Here is a 21086-nt window from a genome sequence, read left to right as displayed (position 1 = left end):
TGGCAGAGCTGTTGTATTGGATTGCATTAGATTGCAGAGGTGTACCTAATAAAGTACTCAGTGAGAGTAACAAAATAAGACAAAGCTATAAAAAATTGTTAAATACAGTATTGCCTCTTTGTCACAATTTTACTACTACAAGACAAACACAAGCAGTAGTGTGAGAATTAAGCTAGCTACAACAGGCTTTTCAAATCTAACATTAAAGTATATGACCGATCACATAAAAAGTAAAAAATCTTGCCTGCTGTTGTTTATGCACCAATAAATTAAATATTTGAAATAATTCACATACTTACCAACAAAATCGATGGATGGTTGTAGATTGCAATAAAAACTTTCAGCCAACGGTCGCTGTGAACATCTGGTCCAGCTGCAAGAGAAAATGGCTGCTAACCTGCGCGTGCTGCACATGTGCAGAGAAATATGGAAAGCGCGTTGGGACACTCTTTATTCATTCCAATGCCTGCAGTACGTTTTAAAGGTGCAGTGTGTAGAATTTAGTAAGTAATGGACTTGGCAGAAATGGAATATAATATTCATAAGTATGTTTTAATTAGTGTAAAATCGCTTGAAAATAAGAATTGTTGTGTTTTTGTTACCTTGGAATGAGCCCTTTATATCTACATAGGAAGTGGGTCTCCTTCCATGGAGGCTGCCATGTTGCACTGCCATGTTTCTACAGTAGCCCAGAAAGGACAAAGGATCCTACACACTGGTCCTTTAAATAACTTGATTATGTAGATTCAAATCAGCACAATTATGTATTCCTGAAACCTTACACTGTTATGTTAATGCACTTAATAATCGCATTTTTGACCATCAAACAAGAAGGTTGATCTTGTTTTGATGGTTTCAACCTAAAACAACTATGTAATGCAAACAACATCCAAGTTTCATTTCTTAGAGTGTAGGGACACTGTCAGCAGTATGATGACGATCCAGTGGAGAGAACAATCATGCAGAGAAGTCTAACTCACCTTCTTTATTGTCTCAACTTCGGCATGTTTTCCTCTCCTGTGATTAATTCCAGGCTCCTTGTCCTCCGTGCGTGCACATCTCTCCACCTTGGAACGAACAAAGACAGAGTCCGTGGTTGAGAATTCATCACAACACATCAAAACACTCCTGCGGTGCCCTGGTGGCTAATGTGCTGGCCCATGTGCCATGTGCTCAAGCTGTGTTGTTGCTCCCTGCTCTTTTCCAGACTCACTTCAGTGTTGCAATTACTGGTGAAATGCTGGGGGGATGGTGGACAGCACAAGACTCATTTGGAGATAAAAAAAGAAATACACAACCCCCCCTCCCTTGCTTTAGCTCAGACCCCAACAGTAAATGGAGAACGTTCATCTTCATTGACCAGAGTGGTTAGATTAAAAGACATTAAAATGGCTGTGTGCATAATCGGCTAAGACCAGTTGAGTTTGGCTGTAAAATCACAGCGCGAGTGTGTTGGTTTTTGATCCTGTCTTTTGGGAAGTAACATTTCAAAGAAATGGCACGAAAGGAGGGAGGGGGACATGGGCAGAATTCATAGCCGGCAAGAAAAAAGAAAAGATAAGGGGAGGAAATTCATTTTAAGCCTATTTGCGCTTCTTTAAATCTAGCGTGTTAAGTCCTTAAGGTGTTTTGAGAGAGGGTGCCAGTCTTTGTCTCGGGGCAATGACTCACTCTGCTTTACAATAAAGCAGATCACCAACACTCTGCTCCCATCTCTTAAAGCGTATGGTCTCATGTTGTTGAGGATTTTTTTTTTCTCAAATGGAAAGGCTTATGTAAGGAACATCCAGCTCTGAGACACATCTTATATAATTATCCCATATAATATCCTATCAGACCAGATTCATTAGCGTGCCTTTCAGAACACTTTGCAAATGCATTTTCTAGAAAGATATCCTACGATATGATATCCTATGAAGGTGATGAAGAGGAAGGGGCAGGTAGGTCAATGTGGGGGCATGGAACAGATGGTGGTCTGTCTAATGCTCACTAGGTGGGAGTGCGCGCGAGCACACACACACACACACACACACACACACACACACACACACACACACACACACACACACACACTCAGAGGAAGGGCACAGATACTCTAGGGGGGCTTTAGGTCCTTTTCACATGACAAGGATGCAGGGATACCAATAAAATAACAAGTTCAATAAAAGTTAGAGCAGAGTTATAACAAAACACAAAACTATCCACATAAGCTATCATTTGTGACCTTAGAGTTATTCACCCAAAACTATTTTTGACAAGTTTTTAACATTTTTTATAGGTTTACTTTAAGTTTTTTTATTTATCTAACTCCAAAGTCATTCTCTAACTTTTTTTTTTGTTAATTATTACACTAGGTCAAAGGGATACATACACATACATATAAAGGAAAATACTGAGTGTCAACAACAACAACACATTAAAAAAGACAAGGGAAAGTAGAGGAAAAAAACAAAAACAAACAAACAAACAAAAAAGTGTTTCCTAGGTTCATATTCATACACATACCACTCACTGACACATATTCATATCCATATCCACATACATGCACTCCCATACATAATTGTTTACTTGGTTTTACAGCCAAAAAGTAAACATATTTACATCCCTTTAGTTGACCTTTATCAACATTTCAATGTTATTTTATTGATCCTTTTTTTTCTTTCCCCTTTTTAACATCAGCCTTCACCCTGACTCAAAGCATCCCACCCTCATTCAAAAATTAAATTCTGTTCTTTATTCCTATTAACATCCTTTTCAAGAACCCACTGATACTTCAGAAACATCTAGAAACATTCAATGTTTAATTGCTCTCTTTTTGTAGCTTTAAATATATATGCTGTCCCCATCATGATGATGATGTTGTTCGAGTCTTTTCCTTCTTAATCATCCCTTAAATCACCAAACATTATGGTTAAAGGACAACTATAAAAAAACTGAGTTGTAAACTGAGATCCACTGTTCAGTCACATTGTTGGATGCCCCATTTTTTAAGCATATTCTTCATGGGCAAGTATCTGCAGATTAGTTTTAGTTTTAATTCTAATGGAGACATCAAAAGTAGTTGTGTAAACACATGTAAATAATTTCCTCCATGGGATACATTTGTCTAACAAATCCTCCCATTTTGAATAGCTACCGGTGCAGCAGATATATTTTTTTAAGATGCATGTATAACTGTATATATGTATTTTTTGTTTATTTTTTTCTTGTTCATTCATGTTGTATCCTTAATATAGGGGCAACATACCATTCGTTTTGTACATAATGATAGTTTCCTTTTCCAGGTCTGTGGTATAGCTGCCCGGAGTTGATTATATGTAAGAGGGTCACAAATATTACCGACTTCTATAAGATCATAAGACATTATTTCACCCTTACTGTTCAAAAGATCATTTTAAAATAATATTCCTTTTTTCAAACATGATTTCAATAAACAAAGGCTCATCTTTAATCAAAATATTTCCATTATACCATAACCCTTGGCTCTGGATTTCATAACAGGGTTCTTTTTGATGATATTGGTACTGAAAACAGCTGACTATGACCTCTTCAAAAAAACATGATAAGTATGGAAATGACTTTCACTTTAATATGGTAAACTAAAAAGCAGTCAACTGCTGGGGAAGGTAATGACATGAGAATATAGATAAACTGTGGAATTACTAAAGAGTTTATCACTGTTATTTTTCCATATAAAGTTAGATTAGTCAATCCCCAAACTTGTAATTTTCTCTCAACTATATGTAGCTTTCTATTGAAGTTTTTCTTTGTAATATGTTCCATGTTTTTAGGGATATGTATACCTAGGACATCTTTTGGGCCATCTGACAATTTCAATGGCAGATCACCACAGAGCTCAAAATCTGTGTCCTTCAGAGACCCAATTCATAATTCACTACATTTATCATAGTTGGGTTTCAGTCCGGAGATAACTGAAAAATGATTTAGCTCTACAGCTAACACAGTGAAGGATGAAACAGTTGGCTGAATTTGAAAATTAACATTGTTCGCATACATTGAAATTTTTGATTTTAGACTATTTATTCTTAGACCTTCTATTTTGTTATTTTTTCTTACTTTTTGAGCTAACATTTCTATTGTTCTGATAAATAGATACGCAGAAAGTGAACATCCTTGTTTTAGACAGTTAGTCATTCTCTAACTTGGTTTCAACTGTTAAGTTAATCAGTGTTTTATTGACACTGTTACAACTAAGTTTGAAGTATTTTTTAAATCTTTTCTATACATTGAGCTAGCTTGCTAATGTTAATTACACAGTTCATGCTAATTTAAGATGTGTCTTATTTTAAGGAATGATGGAGAACTTCACTGCATGTCAGTTTTAGGAACTCTCATAATTCCAAGGTCACATAATGTCTGAGGAGAGAAATTAAGAGGCACATTATCATTAAATGTAATAAAATATGATTTCATAAACATGTTATTGTATGGAAATATAAATACTATGAAGAATGATAAAATCACCTTTAAATGAATCACAGGTGGGAAATCAAAAGTGGAAAATCACAAGTGGAAAGTAAAAGATGAGATTTCACATCTCCTTTGTCCTGTCTTCCTTGTCAATCATGTCACCTCTGCAGGAAAGAATTTCAATTTCACACTCTGCTGGGGTGCATAACACACACATCACTTAAACACAGGTGCAGAAACAGGGATGGGGAGGGGTTGGGGTGGCCTGTTAAAATATGGATCAACATATGAATGAGTAAAAAAAACTAAGGATGAACATAAAGAATACATTAGACACAAGACTGGCATGCTAATATGGCAAATGGCTGCATTTATATAGTGCTTTTACCCAAATACCCTTGACAGTTTTTTTTCTGCTGCTCGCTCATCCATTTTCACACACACACTCACACACTGATGGTGGCAAGCTACCACGCAGGGTGCTGGCACAACCATCGGGAGCAATTTGGGGTTCAGTATATTGCCCAAGGACACTTCGACATGTGGACAGGAGGAGCTGGGGATCGAACTGACCTTCTGATTTGTGGACAACTCGATCTACCTCCTGAGTCACAGCTGCCCCTAAAATATAGTGTTTGGAAGAACAATGTCACTGCTCTCAGTGAACGTAAGCGGCAAAAGGAAGAAGATGAGTCTACTTTCAAATCAACATACACACAAAAATAAGAAATGATTGTTTATTTTCTACTGTCTTTAAACATGCAAAAAAATATTTTTGAGATCATTTAGAAAGAAGATATGTGTCCAGATTTGACTTGAAGAAGTTGACCTATGTGCCCATCTTCTATACTGCAGCTCTAAAATTTACTATATTCACTGCCTGCAGACTGAATAATTCATTAGTGCACAATAAATAGCAAAAAAAGGAAAAAAGAGGTCTGTAAAACTGGGAAATCACTGTGACCTTCTATGCAAAATAAGTGGAAGTTGGGAGAGTGATGCACAGTGAGAGATAGGTATAAAACCAGAATAAAAACAACAGAGGAACAGAAACAGAAACACAGAAAAAATGAGAAGGAAATTAAATTAGAGCTATACAAACGAGGGAAAAAAAATCTTGTTTTGAAAAAAAAAAAAAAAAAAAAATCCATGTGCTAGAGTGTGATACAGAAATAGGCCCCTCTGTACTCATGAATCTCTTAGAGTGCAATCAATGGGGTAAGCGATACATAAAAGATGAGGCAGAGTTTGACCTGTGCACTGAGGGGGAGGGGAAATATTCTGCAGAGCTTGGACCGGAGGAGATGGCGATTTAGACTCTGTCAGGGCATCCTTTGAAGTTTTGGCAGATGAGGATGGGCTGTGGATCCGACTGTGGCCCTGCTGCATTAACCCCCCAAGCCCCTGCTTGCACTGAGTCAGCAGCAGCACCAGCGGGCTGCCTGCCTGGCCAGCATGATGCATAATCTCTACACTGGTGTAGCACAAAGCCATTATACAGAGCCATTATTCAAACTTCAGCTGTGATTATCTCTGTGCTTTATTACATTTTCACAGCAGCATGACTTCACACCAGTCGGCCGTGGATCTGATGTTGATGCTTATTTTGGACAAAGATGGAATTTGTGAAGCAGCGGCTCATAACATCAACTCAGAAGTTATCGCGCAATTCCTTATCTACCAGCAGACAGCACAAACACACACACACACACACAAACACACACACACGGGCACATACCTTTATCTAGTTGAAGATCAGGATCTGTACAGATTGAAAGTCACACTGACACACATGCTCACACGTAAACACACACAAACAGACAGTTTGCGCACTTTTGCCTGATTGTTTAAGGCACGCAGGCACTCTGGTGATAAATAGAGGTGAATCACGTCAGAAAGAAGATTAGAGAGGCTGTGAAAAAGCAGAGAATTATTGACGGAAAAAAGGGGGATTTAGATTTAGCTCTGCCTGTCCACAAGAGCCTCTAACCCCTCCCCACACCCCTCTACATACACACTCTTACACATAAACTAGTGATGACTCAATAATACCGTCTCAGGTCACTTTGGACTGACATTGCTCAGGAAACTGTAAGTCCAAGCCGTGGCCCACTCTGACCCAACTTTTTCTATTAGGGCTTATCCAATCACTGCGAACCCAGTCAGCTAAACACATACTGTACAGCAGCATCCCTCGAAAACCTGAGGGCTGCAGCAGTGTAATACATGCATGAAGGAATGCATCGAGTCAGATGAGAACTTGCAGAATCTCATCTCGCAGAAAAACATACACTAATCCGATTCAAAATACACCCAAATCTCTGTGTGATTAAAATAATTCCAGATTTTGAATAAATCATGGGTGATTAAACTAACCAGGATGCCCGTCTGAAGCAACAATCTCAGTCTTATGTTTTTTTCCTGTTGCACAAAGAACCTGAAGAAAATGGTCAAGAGGATGAAAAGAGCTACACAGAAAGCATTTCAAGGAGACAGAATATAAAAATACATCTCCAGGCCTGAGGGTTAGGAAATATGTTTTAACACCGCTGTCCAGTCAGAAAGTGGCAGGTTTAACTTTAAAGCACTGCTCAAAAAAAAATCTGAATGTGAGTTGTGTGTGTAAGCCTGTCAATGTGTGGTCTCGTACGTGTTTTGGGATTTTTTTACAAGGGCACTGAGATGTGAACGGTATTTGCAATTGAAATGCGGGGCGTGCTTCAGAGGCAGGTGGGGTTGACAGCACCCCACCTGGCAGGTCAGACTTCCAAAGGGCACACTTAATGAATTCACAGCGCTGTAATGTGAGAAACACACACTGATGACAGGTAGTCATTTATTTAAAAGCAGGTGTTTGCGTGTATACATACAGACATGTGCCAAGGCACAGGATGCAAGTTTGAGTCTGTTTTGGAAGAAAGGTCCGCAGCACTGTGAAATTAAGCTGGAAACTCAGACTTGTGTTCTGTAACATTAGAGAAACAAGCTAAGTTGATATTAACTCTGATGGTCTCTCCTCTCGGAAAACAGACAGACAGAAAAATAGTGATTACAAAAGGTATAGTGTAAATCAGATAACATAGGGCTAAAATATTGGGTCACTGGGAGATTCATATTGTGGCTGGTGGAGTCTAAACTCTATTTTTTGTCATATGTAACCTGCTTAAAATTATTTTCTTTATACATTCTGATCTGAAACATACTGACATGTAACCAAATATCTAATCCTGAAGTATGGCAACATATTTTTTTTCTGTGTTTTTGTATCAGTTATTCCTTCTTGTGAAAAGTTTACATTAAAATACATTTGATACAGATCGGAAAAATTAATTCCATGATCTAAAGTTATTACAGTATGTAAAAACAATGCTGTTGTGGTGCGGTCTTAAAACAACCCCCCCCCCCAAATATAAAATGTTATGCAGCTTTCTTTTTTTTGCAGTCTTTCCTCATCCCTCTCTAATGTCTATGGGTAAAGGATGCTGTGCAGATTGTTAAGTCCTCTGAGACAGCTATGTGACCTTGGGCTAATATTCATGTACTGAACTTGAATTGATTTATGCAGTCAAAGCTTCTGATAGCACATTCAAACACTACACAACCACCCCTCCCACTGCCAATAACTTCTCAGCCTGTCAGAAACGCCGGGCACAACAACAGAGAAAAGCTCAACGGTATTTAGGAAATTTTCCGATTTCCTTGCATAGAACTAAGCCTCAGTGTTAGCAGGACGGCTAATCTCTGCAAGAGCAAGAGAAGCATACTAAAAGGTACAAAAAGAGATGTGATACCTTTTGTCGTTGTCTCTCTATGCGCACTTGTCTTTTTGACATCCTTGTCAGTTCTTATTAGAACAGGATATGGGTTATATCCCAGAATACACATGAACAGCAGCCAACACAATCAGATATGAGCAGCAAATTTGGCACGGAGCATGAGGCCCTGTGGTGCAAATGTAGTGGAAGAGTAAAGGAGACATATGGCACATTATGTCTGACTGTGTAAATGTTACTGCGCCTGAAAATGAAATGAATACCAATATGACATATAAAGAATCATAAGAGTTGTTTTATACTGTTGGCCACCATACAGTCTGGCTCAATAGATGCTGACAGGAGAGATAATCCCTCCCACTGGCTGATTATTGCATTCTGCTTCCTTTCACTCACCCTCTGGGTTGCCATTTTCAGCGTCAAACACAGCTAACCCGGCTAAAAAGTTACATTCTAATGTTGGAAAAAGAATAGTTGAATTGTGGAGAAGGCAGGTAAGTAGCAATGTCTGCAATGCCCTCCTCAATAACATCTTGTCCCATGAGCACCTGTCAGCTTAGTGCATTTTCAGCCTCCCCTCAACCATTCTGATTGAATTAAGCAAACACCCTACCTTATTTCTATTTGGAGTGACACTGTGTGGCTGTTCTCCTGTGTGCGACAGGTCTTGCAATGTGCTGATTACCCACCTAGAAATTCCCATCTGCCGTGTGTCAGAGAGCCTATAATCAAATCCAGTCATGTCAGTGACTAGATGACAGATCCTGAATGCATACCCTTGGAAAAACATATCAACACATACCCATAGATTCTGAGCTTTAATCATACAGTGAGCACAAGATACTATAAAACATTCTGTTAGCATGATTTCCCGTGTTGATGGTACTATTTAGTGGCTCCTGACATCGAGGTGCCAAAAAGTTGCTCATTTCCACATATCAATTCCACAGAAAATACAATATAGTCTAATAAATCTAATTCCATGGGGATGCTTGCTTTCAAGGTCTCAGCTTCCAGAGGCGGAAGCAGAGAGTGCACTTTTAATAGACAGTCTTGTCACAGCTCCAGTCCATCTCCACTCCTATGTCTCCCTCTCCATTCATAACTGTCTCCCTTATCTTCTCTCTGCTGCTCCCTTTCCGAGCATATTGCTTGCACAACCTTATTTGTGATCTTTTTCGCTCTCTTCCACTCTTTTGTTCTCTCTCATGCATAATCTGTGTTCTTTCCTGTCCTCACTTTATTTCCCCTGGAGACAATCTCTCTCCATCTTTCCTTGGCTCCTTCTCTCACTCCATCGCTCTCCACTGCTCAGTCAGAATAACAGCAGCGATGTATCAGAGCATTTTCTGTAACCAGAGGGCAATTTTCTGGACCTGGCAGAGCATCAGCCTTTTGCTATACTGTACCCGAACTGCTGTAATAATAATAACACCAAGAAATCTGATTAACGCAGTGTAGTATGTGTGATGCAGCAGCAGAAATGATAGTGATAGTAAAAGCAGCAACAGTCCAAGCCAATGATTTCATGCAAATACTCAAGGTAAAGTAGTGTGTGAATGACAGACATAGGCTGAGGGGAAGGGTGCATGCAAATAGTGGTTCAAGAGAAGGGTGTGCTCGGTGATTAAGTGGAAACACAAGCTAGGGACTCCAATCAGGCCAAATCAATGTGAACTAATCCTGTGCCAATTAAGAAACCGTGGTTCAACGCCCAGGACCTAATTCAATTTCTTTCAGAGTTCTCGCTGTGCAAGGATTGATTGAAAGTCCTGGACAGAAGCCAGACAAATGAGAAAATGCAGTTATGAGAGGTTTTTTTTTTTTTTCTTTTTTTCTTTTAACAGACACAGCTCTTGGCATTCAAGACTACATTGATCGCAGGTCAGACATAAAGTGTCTCAATGTATCGGCCCCATAGCTCAATGCTCCGCAGTACTTTGAGAAGATGATAAATGGGATCCGGCTGGGAAGAGGAAGCGGGAAGGCTGATGATGAGCGAGATGGTGGCGGTGTTGATGATACTTTTTCTTCACCCCGATTAGCCTCTCTGTCATTTTTGCTTTGTCTCGCAGTGATAGCCTCCCTTTTTTGTCCCTTTCTCAATTTCAGTGATATAATGAGTGATACTGCATATTAATATATGTGCATAGTGTCTGTGGAAAAGGCCCCTCTGTTACATGACCAACCACACAAACAGTGAACATTTTATTCCTGATGTAGACACAAGCAGAAAGCACAGAGTGGATGTTTCGCCCAGAGCAAGAGACAAACAGTGGGAGAGAAAGAGGTGAGAAAAAGTTGACAAGTGTGTGATAGTACAAATTTCCACAATATGTACTTATTTTTCGGATATCTCTTTAACAGTTTTGAGTGGTTAAAGGAAGCAGTTGGCACTATGAGATGTGGGGTTAGATATCATGATGCAGGTTTCGCAGTACTGAGTATTGTAGATCTTATTTCAACATATCCCATTCAAAGACCAAAACCAACATGATAGTCAGTCTCTCAGTACTTTCCAAATTCTTTACCTTGTCTGTGGCCTTCAGCGGCACACATGTTTTATGTTCAGTGACCATGTTCATGGTAAATAAGGACTAGATGACATGTTGTTACCAACAAGTATTGTATGCAGGATATTTCCATTGTTCCTTTTGGTCTTTATGGTATCTGTGGACAATAAGAAAAACATGGAATATTACCAGCCTTATGCGACCTGCTCTATTCTTTCAGTAAATATATAATTGACACCCCAGGCAGAGTGAGTAGCAACATGTGAGAGATTATTTAACTCTCCTCTGCAGTGCACCACCTTGAACAATTGTTAAACACTGGTGGAAAATGGTGAATCTTGAAACAAATCTTTTCCTGAATATGGAAAGAGAAAAAAAAACCCCTGATGTTTACCACTGACGTTTTAGATGGATGATGTGCATGGATTTTTGTTCCCTGAAAGCAGAGAAGCTTTATCTACAGCCAGACTAAATTTTGTGAGATCAGTTTTTTGCTGTGGAGTTTAAGTTGAGAAATAATCATGTTTATCCTGGACACAAACCAGACCAATCAGTGGCTCTCCACCTTTCAAATGCTCACTAACAGGAAGCTGAAATATGATTTTTACATCTGTATTGATCTACTGTGCTTCCAAATTATGGAGACTATCCTGGCAGATACATTTCTGTGGTTTCTTCAGTTTAAAAATCAGAGACCATTTAATAGCCCAGTGAGTGTTGTGTTCATAAATCAGATATAGAAATGATTCATGCTGATGTCCAAGTGAAGGAGAGAACTGTCAGTCACCTATTGTACAGCCCACTTGAAATGATGTGTGTCTCGAGCAAATGGATTTGTGGCCTTGCCAGACCACAAAGAGCAAAGTGAAAATTAATTGTGGGATGGTTCTGCCAGGATGAGTTATCCGCAAGAATAATAGGAACAAGCCATTATGTTTGCCAGAAGCAATTTAACTGTGTCAAAGTGTTCAATGTTGTATTTCTTTTCCTTTAAATTCCAAACTTAAATTGAGACAGAGTGGTTATTTGGAAAACACAAAATCCTTTGAATTCATGAAAGTCAATGTAACATCCTCTTGGGAAGCATAAATCATTGATATTTTCTTGACTAGAAATGGTTTTAAGGTTATGTACTGTAACTTAAGGTTTCAGTGGTTTTGGATAAATTAACATGAATTTGTATGTAAGGAATAAAACATATATCTGTCTGGCAGAGGCAGAAACAGAAAGACATGCAGGACTACCAATCTACCAATCTGAAGAAAGCAGATATCCCATTACTGAGCCAGTAAGTGTGCTAAGCTCTATCTACAGTGCAGGGCGGCAAGCAGAACCTATCATAACACACACCGTTAAATCCTCACATAGAGTGGAGAGGGAAGGAGAGAGGGGGAGAGAACAACTCTCATGTCATCCACAGCAAGCAAAGTGGGAATGAATGAGCATCTCGGCTGCCACTTGGATGAATTACAGCTGAGAGACAGATGCATCGTACAGCTCGGAGGACCAACAAAGGAACAAACAGATTAGGTAAAAGGGGAAAAAAAAGAGAACATGTTGGAGACAAAATGAGGATTGTGTGAAATACACAGGAGAGATGTAGTCCAGATTTTTAGAGAGCCAGATTGTCTATAATCTTTAACAAAATAGAAAAAACACAAGACAAACTAGAAAGGATAAAATTGAGTGTTTTTCAAATCATGGGTACACAACATGCAAGTTAGTGCTGCTTCTCTTTTTGGTGACACGAGACAGAAAGGTGGAGAACAGCTGAACTAAAGCTCATACAGTATACAGTTCCCACAACTTGCATGTTATCACATTTCTCTGAGACAGTGTTCCTGGCTGAATATGATCTAATAAAAGAGAAAATGCCCTGGTGAGACACTCTCAATGTTTCTCAAGGATCCAGCGGTTATGGAGTCACAGTGTGTAATAGCTACATTGTTCCACAGCGCAAAATGTATTAGTTTCACAGTAACAACTCTAAAATTGTGAGATTCCTATGTTTTTTTTGGTCTATTCTTTTCTACTGGCTTGCATCCACATCACGTGACTGTCAAGTTTCTGTCTGCCAAAACAAAACAAAACATAACTAAACAAAACAAAACAAAAAAAAAGGCGGACAATCCTTTTATTCTCAGTGAAAATGCAATATATTAAGATAGTTTTGGCATCAAAATGTGTTTTGATAACATTTCTAGCGAAAAATGTACATTTCATCGTCATAATCTTCGTTCAGTGAATGTATATGATGTTCTTGCAGGCTTTCTATTGTTGCTATGGTGGTTGCTATGGACGCTGCTATAGCTGAAACCATGTAGTTGCATGTTGTTTGAATTGTCTTTTTGCTGTGTAGTTATCTGAGCTGAATTTGAAATCCAGAATTAATGATTAGGCCATCAGTTTTAATTATTTCTCGTTCGATTCTGAGAAATAAAGTTATATCTGAAATAAACCAACATCTTTACTTTTTCTTAACATAGATCATCTACATGCAGTATAATTACTAGTTTGGCTGTTCCCGATATTTGATATATTTAGTAGATATATCTTTTTATGACCCTATTCTACAACCCTACTTTGCAAACCAGAAGAACTACAACAGTGGTTCTGGTTTGTATCAAACTGCATGCTCGAGAGAATTGTAGTAAATATTAGCGTTTTTCCTAGAAGTGGTTGCTGTAAAGTTGTCAAGACTGAATTGAGAGTACACTGAGGAGTTTAAGGAGATGGTAAACACATTTGTGTAATCATTGGTTTAGCTCTACGACAAAGTTTTAATTTCCTCATTTCATGGACACAAGCCAACCCAGAACTAGATTCAGAGAGCACTTTGAAGGCCTAATATATAAAATGAAGCTTTTTGGAGTTTTTTTTGTTTGTTTGTTTATTTTTTTCTTTTCCAGTGGAAAAAGTGACCAATATAGGGCATTGCAGGCTTGGAGGAAGGCCTGAAGTGCATGAGTTAGGGTTAGGGTTAGGGCTGAAAAGACCAACCCGTTCTCATTCCCAGGTTGTCAAATACAGACATGTGCATAGGCAACCCTGGAGATTTTTTGTATCTTTATGATTCTTGTTTTTTGGATTTTATGTCAGCATGACATACAGTAGCCCATTCAATCAGAATCTGTTTTATTAGCCAATGCAAGCATACAAAGAATGAGTCTTGGCATTTGCCCCCAAAACAAAATACAGAAGAATAAAAATAGACAAAAGTAGGGTAATAATAGTACAAATAATAATGAAATAAACAATAAAATTTGAGCATGAAATATATGAAGGTGACAAGACCAAATGTAAATGTGACGTGCATAAATAGATAAATTATATAACAGTGGAGGTTGAATGCAATGCACAATGTAAAGTCCCGTTTGATGAAATATATGAAAGTGACAAGTGCAAGGATTAAATGAGGGATGTGAAATGTAAAGTACAGTTTGATAACCCCGTCTTCATCCCGATTATACAGCCATGGTACAAGATTTGATGCACACACACACACACAGGCAACCCCCACCACCACACACACACACACAGGCAACCCCCACCACCACCACCACACACACACACACACACAAACACTGGAGTGCTTTATTGGATGCCATGGGTCAATATTAGTTGAGGAGGACTCTAAAATATCCTCAGCCACATATTCTTGGAAATATAAAATTAAATGAGCAACTTCACATTTTACAATCACAGGCTATAAAACGTCTTTTCTTAACAGAGATAGTTTTGGGTTGTGGCCAACCGGCGGCAATTTGAAAAGGAATGAAGCCCACCAATGGCAGACAACCGAAAAACAGTAGTCGAACATGCCAAGTCCACCCACAACACAATGCTCTTCTGTAGCCTTCTGCTATCAAAAACTGACAAAAAAACAAACATTATTTCTCAGAATCGAAGGACAAATAATTAAAACTGATGGCATTAACATTAATCTATTGTATTGTTGAGTTATAAAGGACGCTTTCGTGTTTATGTGTTGAGAAATGTTAAAGATATCATTAAAAGAAAACCTTAACATGGTGACAGCGAGGAAAATACTTTTGGGGCGGGTCCTCTGGTCAGCCAATTGCAAAGCTTCAAATTCTGGTTTTCAAATTCAATTCATCCCTCGGGCTAGGGATGAGAATCGAGAAGCGGTTCCAGTTGAGAACCGGTTTCAAATTGTCCAATCCATTGGAATCGTATGCCTCCGAGCTTATCAGTACCTCTTATTGATGCCCAGGCACGTGATGTTGACTGAGAGAGAGAGACTGGGTTCATCTGTCTCTCATCATACAGAATTAACCTTTACTACTCAAACATATTTGAAGTCTCTGCTGTAAGAACAAAAGGACAGTGCTATTAAACTGACACAGACAGTTTATGCTGTTTTCATCAATACATCTGCATTATAAAATACTTCTGATCTTCATGTACTGTCTGCAGCTAAAAATGAATTAGGATTAATTCTTTCTTTAACGATCAAGAAAGCCCCTATTGACATATATATATATATATATATGTATATATATATATACATATATATATATATATTTACTACATCTACTGCATTTCGAGGACACACTGTAGATTACCTGTCTCACTTATGACCTCTATAACAATGATCTGTTGTAATATATTAGGTGCAATGTTGTATATTAGGTATGGCCCATGATATATAATAACAATATGATTCTATTGTTTTCCTGAATGAATTAGCCTTTTGGATAATGTTAACCAACCTGCTATCAGGTAGCTGTTTACTCAGGTTTGCTGCAAAGACATTTTACTATTTGCCAGTTTCTGAAACATGATCTGTGAAAATCCTAGTTTACACTGTGTAATTTAAAATGTAGTCAGTGCATTTTGGCAAAGACAAACTTAAGTAAAAGGAAAATGTTCAAAGAATACCCAAAAGTAAGAGTATACATTAAAATGTATTACTTTTCACCTTTCCTAAGACTTTAATTTCACACACATATACAGGCTCTGGACTCACCCCCAAAAAACTGAGTATTAATTACAGTTAAGTTCTTTATATTTATAGACTAAATATTGTCATGAAGACAATAATCAAGTCGAACATTCAGTATAATAGAGACATAGATATACGGCAAAGCTTGCACAACATCTCTGTAACAGAGTAAGGTGAAGTCATTTTTGAAATGTGGTTTGAGGCTATGTTGAAACACCCCTGCTGAACTGTGTTTGATAATGAGAGAATAATTGTTATGATGTGACTTATGAAGACATTAGGGAGACAAAGTGAGCAATCCGAGGTGGAGAGGTGTGTCGCCGATTGTAGTCTCACAGATAAACTCAAACAGGATAATGGCATATTTGAACATGACCAACAGTCTTGCCTGGGAGAGAAAAACAAGGTTTAAAAGTGCACTTTGCATCGCTTTCAAGTAAGCAGATTAATAATATATTAGGACATGTCATTATTATGCAACATTGTTTGCATAATTTTGCACTTCTCTGCACACGTACTTGTACAGTAACTCATTTGGCCTCAGGCGCCATGTTCAGGCTCCTGCTCCATGGTGCTCATATAACTCACTTCCTGCATTTTATTCAACTCGGTTGAACCTTAATAGTATTCTGGTCCAATGCACCATTGTACACTGGCTATCCCAGCTGCAACTGAGTACTGTGCCATACTTGCTTGGACACACATACAGAGTCATATAAACTTTATAGTTTTTATGATGGATGATAACATTTTGTTTCTGAGAGTAATAATTTAAAAAAAAAAACAGCTTACTTTAGTTATAGGAACAGTATGACATATTAGGTAACATGCTTATTCACTTTCTTGCTGAGTGTTAGATGAGAAGATTGATAGCACTCTCATGTCTGAGTGTTAAGTGGAGATTAGCTTAGCTTAGCCTAATAACTGGAAGTTTCAAAAATATGTCTACCAGCACCTCTAAAGCTCAGTAATGAACATGTATGTCTGTTTAATCCCTACTCAAACAGCAATGTAAAAACAGCAAGGTTTGGTTCAAGGTTGGTTTTGAGAGAGACAGGTTAGCTGTTTCCTTCTGCTTTATGCTAAGCTAAGCTAATCACTCTCTGGCTGTAGTTCCATTGTCAAGAAGATAGTATTAATCTTGTCAAAGAGCTCTTAGCAAGTAAGTGAATATGCGTATTTCCCAAAATGTAAACCTATTCTCTTCATATTTTACATACTGAATTTATTTAGATATTCAATTGAAACAGTTTAAATCTTCACAGACACATCTCAGCTGTCTCATTTTTAATAACACACACTGAATTTGAATTGAGAAAAGATGTGACCTCCTTTAATGAGGTTCATTTAATTGTCTTTTGTTTAAATTGTGTATCAGCTTTCAGTGTTACAATATTTGTTTTAAATATGCCTCTGCACCAAATCTACCCAACCCCACTACATTTATTTGACATACTGTAGGGTTGTGGTAATTCTGCTGAGACTTCAGAGGAAGTGCTTGTGTAATTCTAATGTTCCACCATTGCAGAGCCTCATTAGGCTAAACCGCCCCTGTTTGAAATTCACAGACGCTATCCCTGCGCTTACAGCCCCTAAACATTTGTTACATCCAACAATTTAACCGTACAGATAAAAGATGGTGTCCACATAAACATGGGCAAAGATATGAACATTCATTTGTGTGAAGAGACTGAAACACAGGCTAAACACTCACTCCTCCATCTGGTTTACACAAGCAAGCTCTCCCATAAGGAACATATAAAGTCATTAAATCAGTGTGTACACACTATATCCTATCTCCCATTAACTTATTACCCAGTGTGTAATTGTTCACAACAGTCTGTGGGTTATACGATTAATGCAGCGTGGGATCGCAGTTACATAAGAAGAGAGTCTATTGAAAAAAAAAGCATAACTCATCAGAAGGAATGACGCTTGGGCCTCTTAAAGAGATGGATACTTGTTTAGGGGGCCTATATGACATTCAGATATTTATGTGATATGTAGTTGATATCTCTATGAGGCTGTAAATCAAGTGTATTATGTTATATGGATATTATATGGGTGTGTTTGCGTGTATTCATGCAAAACAGATACATACGGTTAGAATTATAAGCACAAGTGCATTAGTGAACACAAATGTGTACAGGAAGCGACTGCAAAGGAGGATTATGCGCATTACATCACACACCATATGTACTTTATTTTCAGTGCAGACTTTGTGCTGATCTCTTGAAATATCCAAATCCACGGTTTGCAGAATCTTTCACGAAACAAAATTATCATGAGCCATGTGTCCCCTCTGTGTTGTCCTACATACTGATGAGAGGAGCACTCCTTGATCTCCACCTCGGCTAATCTGAAGTGAAGGTAGTCAGGCTATCAGTGGGGAATTTAAAGGGATTACACATGCTGAACAAAATAAGGCTTAGACGGAATACTACACAACCTGGTGCGTGCACACATAACCTTGCTGTGTGTGAACAAACGCACACACCTACATGCAACATAATGGTGTCCGTAAAGGGCTGAGTCAATGTGTGTCTCTTTGTCAAGTGTGATGTATGATGTCTCTTCCCACTGTTTTGATTTTGACAAAACTGAGCTATGCTTTGTTTTTTTTAAGCAGACTGTGTCACCTAATGAATGTGTAATTTAACATTTATATTTGTAACTCTGACAATGTGCAATTTAGATCCCCGGTTGAATTCAACAATACCCTGCTAGTAAAGTTTTAAAGACTACATTTGTGCAGTCCTGAAGTACCTTTTTATGGAATTCCAATATAAATTTGTTTGACTGCCATAAATTTTAATGAGTCAATGTCCAAGTCTGCTCTAGACAATTCTTTCTGCCCACCTGTGCCAGAGTATCTGGGAGAGGAGTTTAAATGAATCGAGTGCGTGCAGGTAAGAGTTGGCAGCAAGCGCAGATGGTTACATCATCGGCTAGGACCAACAGTAATCGTCATCACCTGAGGAGAATCTGGTGTCTGGAAGCCAGCAGAATCAATGCTGAGAGCCAGGAGTAACTCCACCCACTACAGCTGCCTTGCTATATTGCATGTCAATGTAAATCATCCACAAAACACACCTGTGCAACCACTCACATGCATCCAGCACCATAAATACACATGAACACACAGCCATGCAAGCATATGTGCACAGGATTAATGTAAACACTGGCTTAAAACACATTCATGTGTGTACAGAAAAACAGAGCCACGCTAACACTTATGTAAATGATTAAACATACACGTAAATACTGACTACAGGTACAAAAACACAAAACAAAACACAGAATATGACCTTCAGCGATTCGCATTTTCACAAACAGAAAAGAAAGTAGACAAATACTGGATTGAACTGTGTTGTCACTGCAGCCCACAAGGATGTAGTCCTGTGAATAACCATGAAGGACGCTTACAATAAAGAAAATATTACCTGTAATGGATGCAGAGAGAGATGAAGGTTCTCCTTTCCTCCAAATCAAACACAGAGATCACCAGTGCTATCTAGTAACGTATTGTGAGCCAATATCACTTCACTTGTCTCACTCTTGTGTCAAAATAATATCCACGGTACTGTTCTCCCTGGGAGAAACTGGCACAAAATACACAAAACTTACATTCAATAATTCACTAGAGTCAACAAAATAACTTCACCACCCGCTGCTCTCTGAAACAGCCAATAATCTCAGAGCTTGAAGATGTCACAGATGAGTGAAAATGTTACCCTGAGATATAACTAGATGTAGAAACGGTAACAACACAATCTGCAACACATCTACATGAACCCTCTTTCTTATACTCATGCACAGCAGTCAGTTAATCATTCCTATTGATGTTTGCTTTGGGGCAATCAGAGGATGTTGACGCATCACTACGATGTGGTCTAGTTTGTATTGGGGCTATGTGTGAATCAATAAACACACATTGATTGTTGGCTATCCTATTACCCTAGCTGTATTGCTGCAGGCATGGTTCTCACAGGTCATCATAAAAAATAAAAAAAAGTTGGATATGGTTAATTTTCTGATGATTATGCTTTTAGTGTCTTAATACTATAAAACACAAAACTGTGTTCATCATTTACACACATCGGTGTCTTCATTTGCTGTGTAAACATTCAACTACTTTATTAATATTTGTCTATCATGAGTTGGCAGTGAGCAAAAGCTTAATTAGATATCTAAATGGCTGGTGTAATTTTGACAGGATTTGTTCCAAGAATTTATTGTGTGGCTTGTGACCAAATGCACCATTTTTTTCCCAACAAACTGTTCAGTGATGATGCTTTAAATTGTTTGGCATTTGGAAACATGACAAATTCCGAGCGTAATGCCAATGTTTAAAGGGCGAGTACAGCCAAAATTGCTGAATGACTGAGTTTAGGCCCGAAGGAAAGCTGCCATTTATCACAGTGACAAGTTAATTACAGCGTTTACCAACCACAACTGCGCATGAATGGTGCTTCAAAATATCAACTGGAGTAAGAATAATCTTCCTTTTTCTTATCTTTTCTTTCACACGTTCTCCTCACTTTACCTGCTCAGATCAGCCAAACATAAATGACTAATAGCTTAATGGCGCACATGAAGCAGAACCACTTTGTTTTAATTTAAATGACTGCATAAATTAAAATAGTACAAGGTAAAATGACTCATGCATCAGTACATTTTGTTTGTTTGAAACTGCATATAAAGCAAAAAATAGCACTGAATGAGCAAGAGAAATGCATCTGTTAGGTGACACCACTCCCCAATACACAGGCACACACACAATAACACACACACTCCTCTTTCCCCCTCCTACACACCAAATCATTATGACAGTGACTGCTCATCCCGCCGGCTGCCTCCTCGTCAACGCTGGCCCAGATTCCATCAGATTATACAAATGACATCATCAAGAGTGTTTGTTTTTGAGCGTGTGCATGCATGGTTGTATTTTGTCAGCACAGTATCTATGGCTCTGTGTGCCATATATGCATTTGTGTGTGCTTGCGTATTTCAAAGCTCTCAAAAAAATCCTAATATTATACAAGCATCATCATATAACAAACAAACAAAACTCTATTGAACATAACCAACCTTCGCCATTTCACTGAGTTTCATCACACTAAACAAATGAACAGTAGCTTTAGAGACACGTCTCGCATGCCTGTCAATGTAGGAAGTACATCTGCAATTCTGCAGTCCACTGAACTTCAACAGCCATATATGCTTATATGTATCCCCAGTGAAAAGAATCATTTAAAAGAGAGCATCCAGGCACTTTCACATGCAAAGAATAATCCCACTATGCAGCAGCAAACTGAGGTATCGTGACTCAATTTGACTTCTGCCATACTGAGGTAAGTCCCCCCTACTGTGGTTATTCACGTATAACAGAAAACAACATTC

At 38.4% G+C, this 21086-nt stretch overlaps 1 protein-coding gene across 1 annotated transcript in view; it reads right to left on the bottom strand.

Moving 5' to 3' along the window:
* Positions 1 to 21086, bottom strand: part of LOC122973002 (disks large-associated protein 1-like) — a 70239-nt gene that overhangs the window by 30871 nt on the left and 18282 nt on the right. The window contains exon 2 of the mRNA XM_044340452.1: positions 981 to 1067. The gene's annotated coding sequence lies outside the window, so the exon portion shown is untranslated. The remainder of the gene's footprint in view (positions 1 to 980; positions 1068 to 21086) is intronic.

The sequence above is a fragment of the Thunnus albacares genome, chromosome 21, assembly GCF_914725855.1.
Source record: "Thunnus albacares chromosome 21, fThuAlb1.1, whole genome shotgun sequence".
Taxonomy (NCBI): domain Eukaryota; kingdom Metazoa; phylum Chordata; class Actinopteri; order Scombriformes; family Scombridae; genus Thunnus; species Thunnus albacares.
This window is presented reverse-complemented; position numbering and strand designations above follow the sequence as displayed.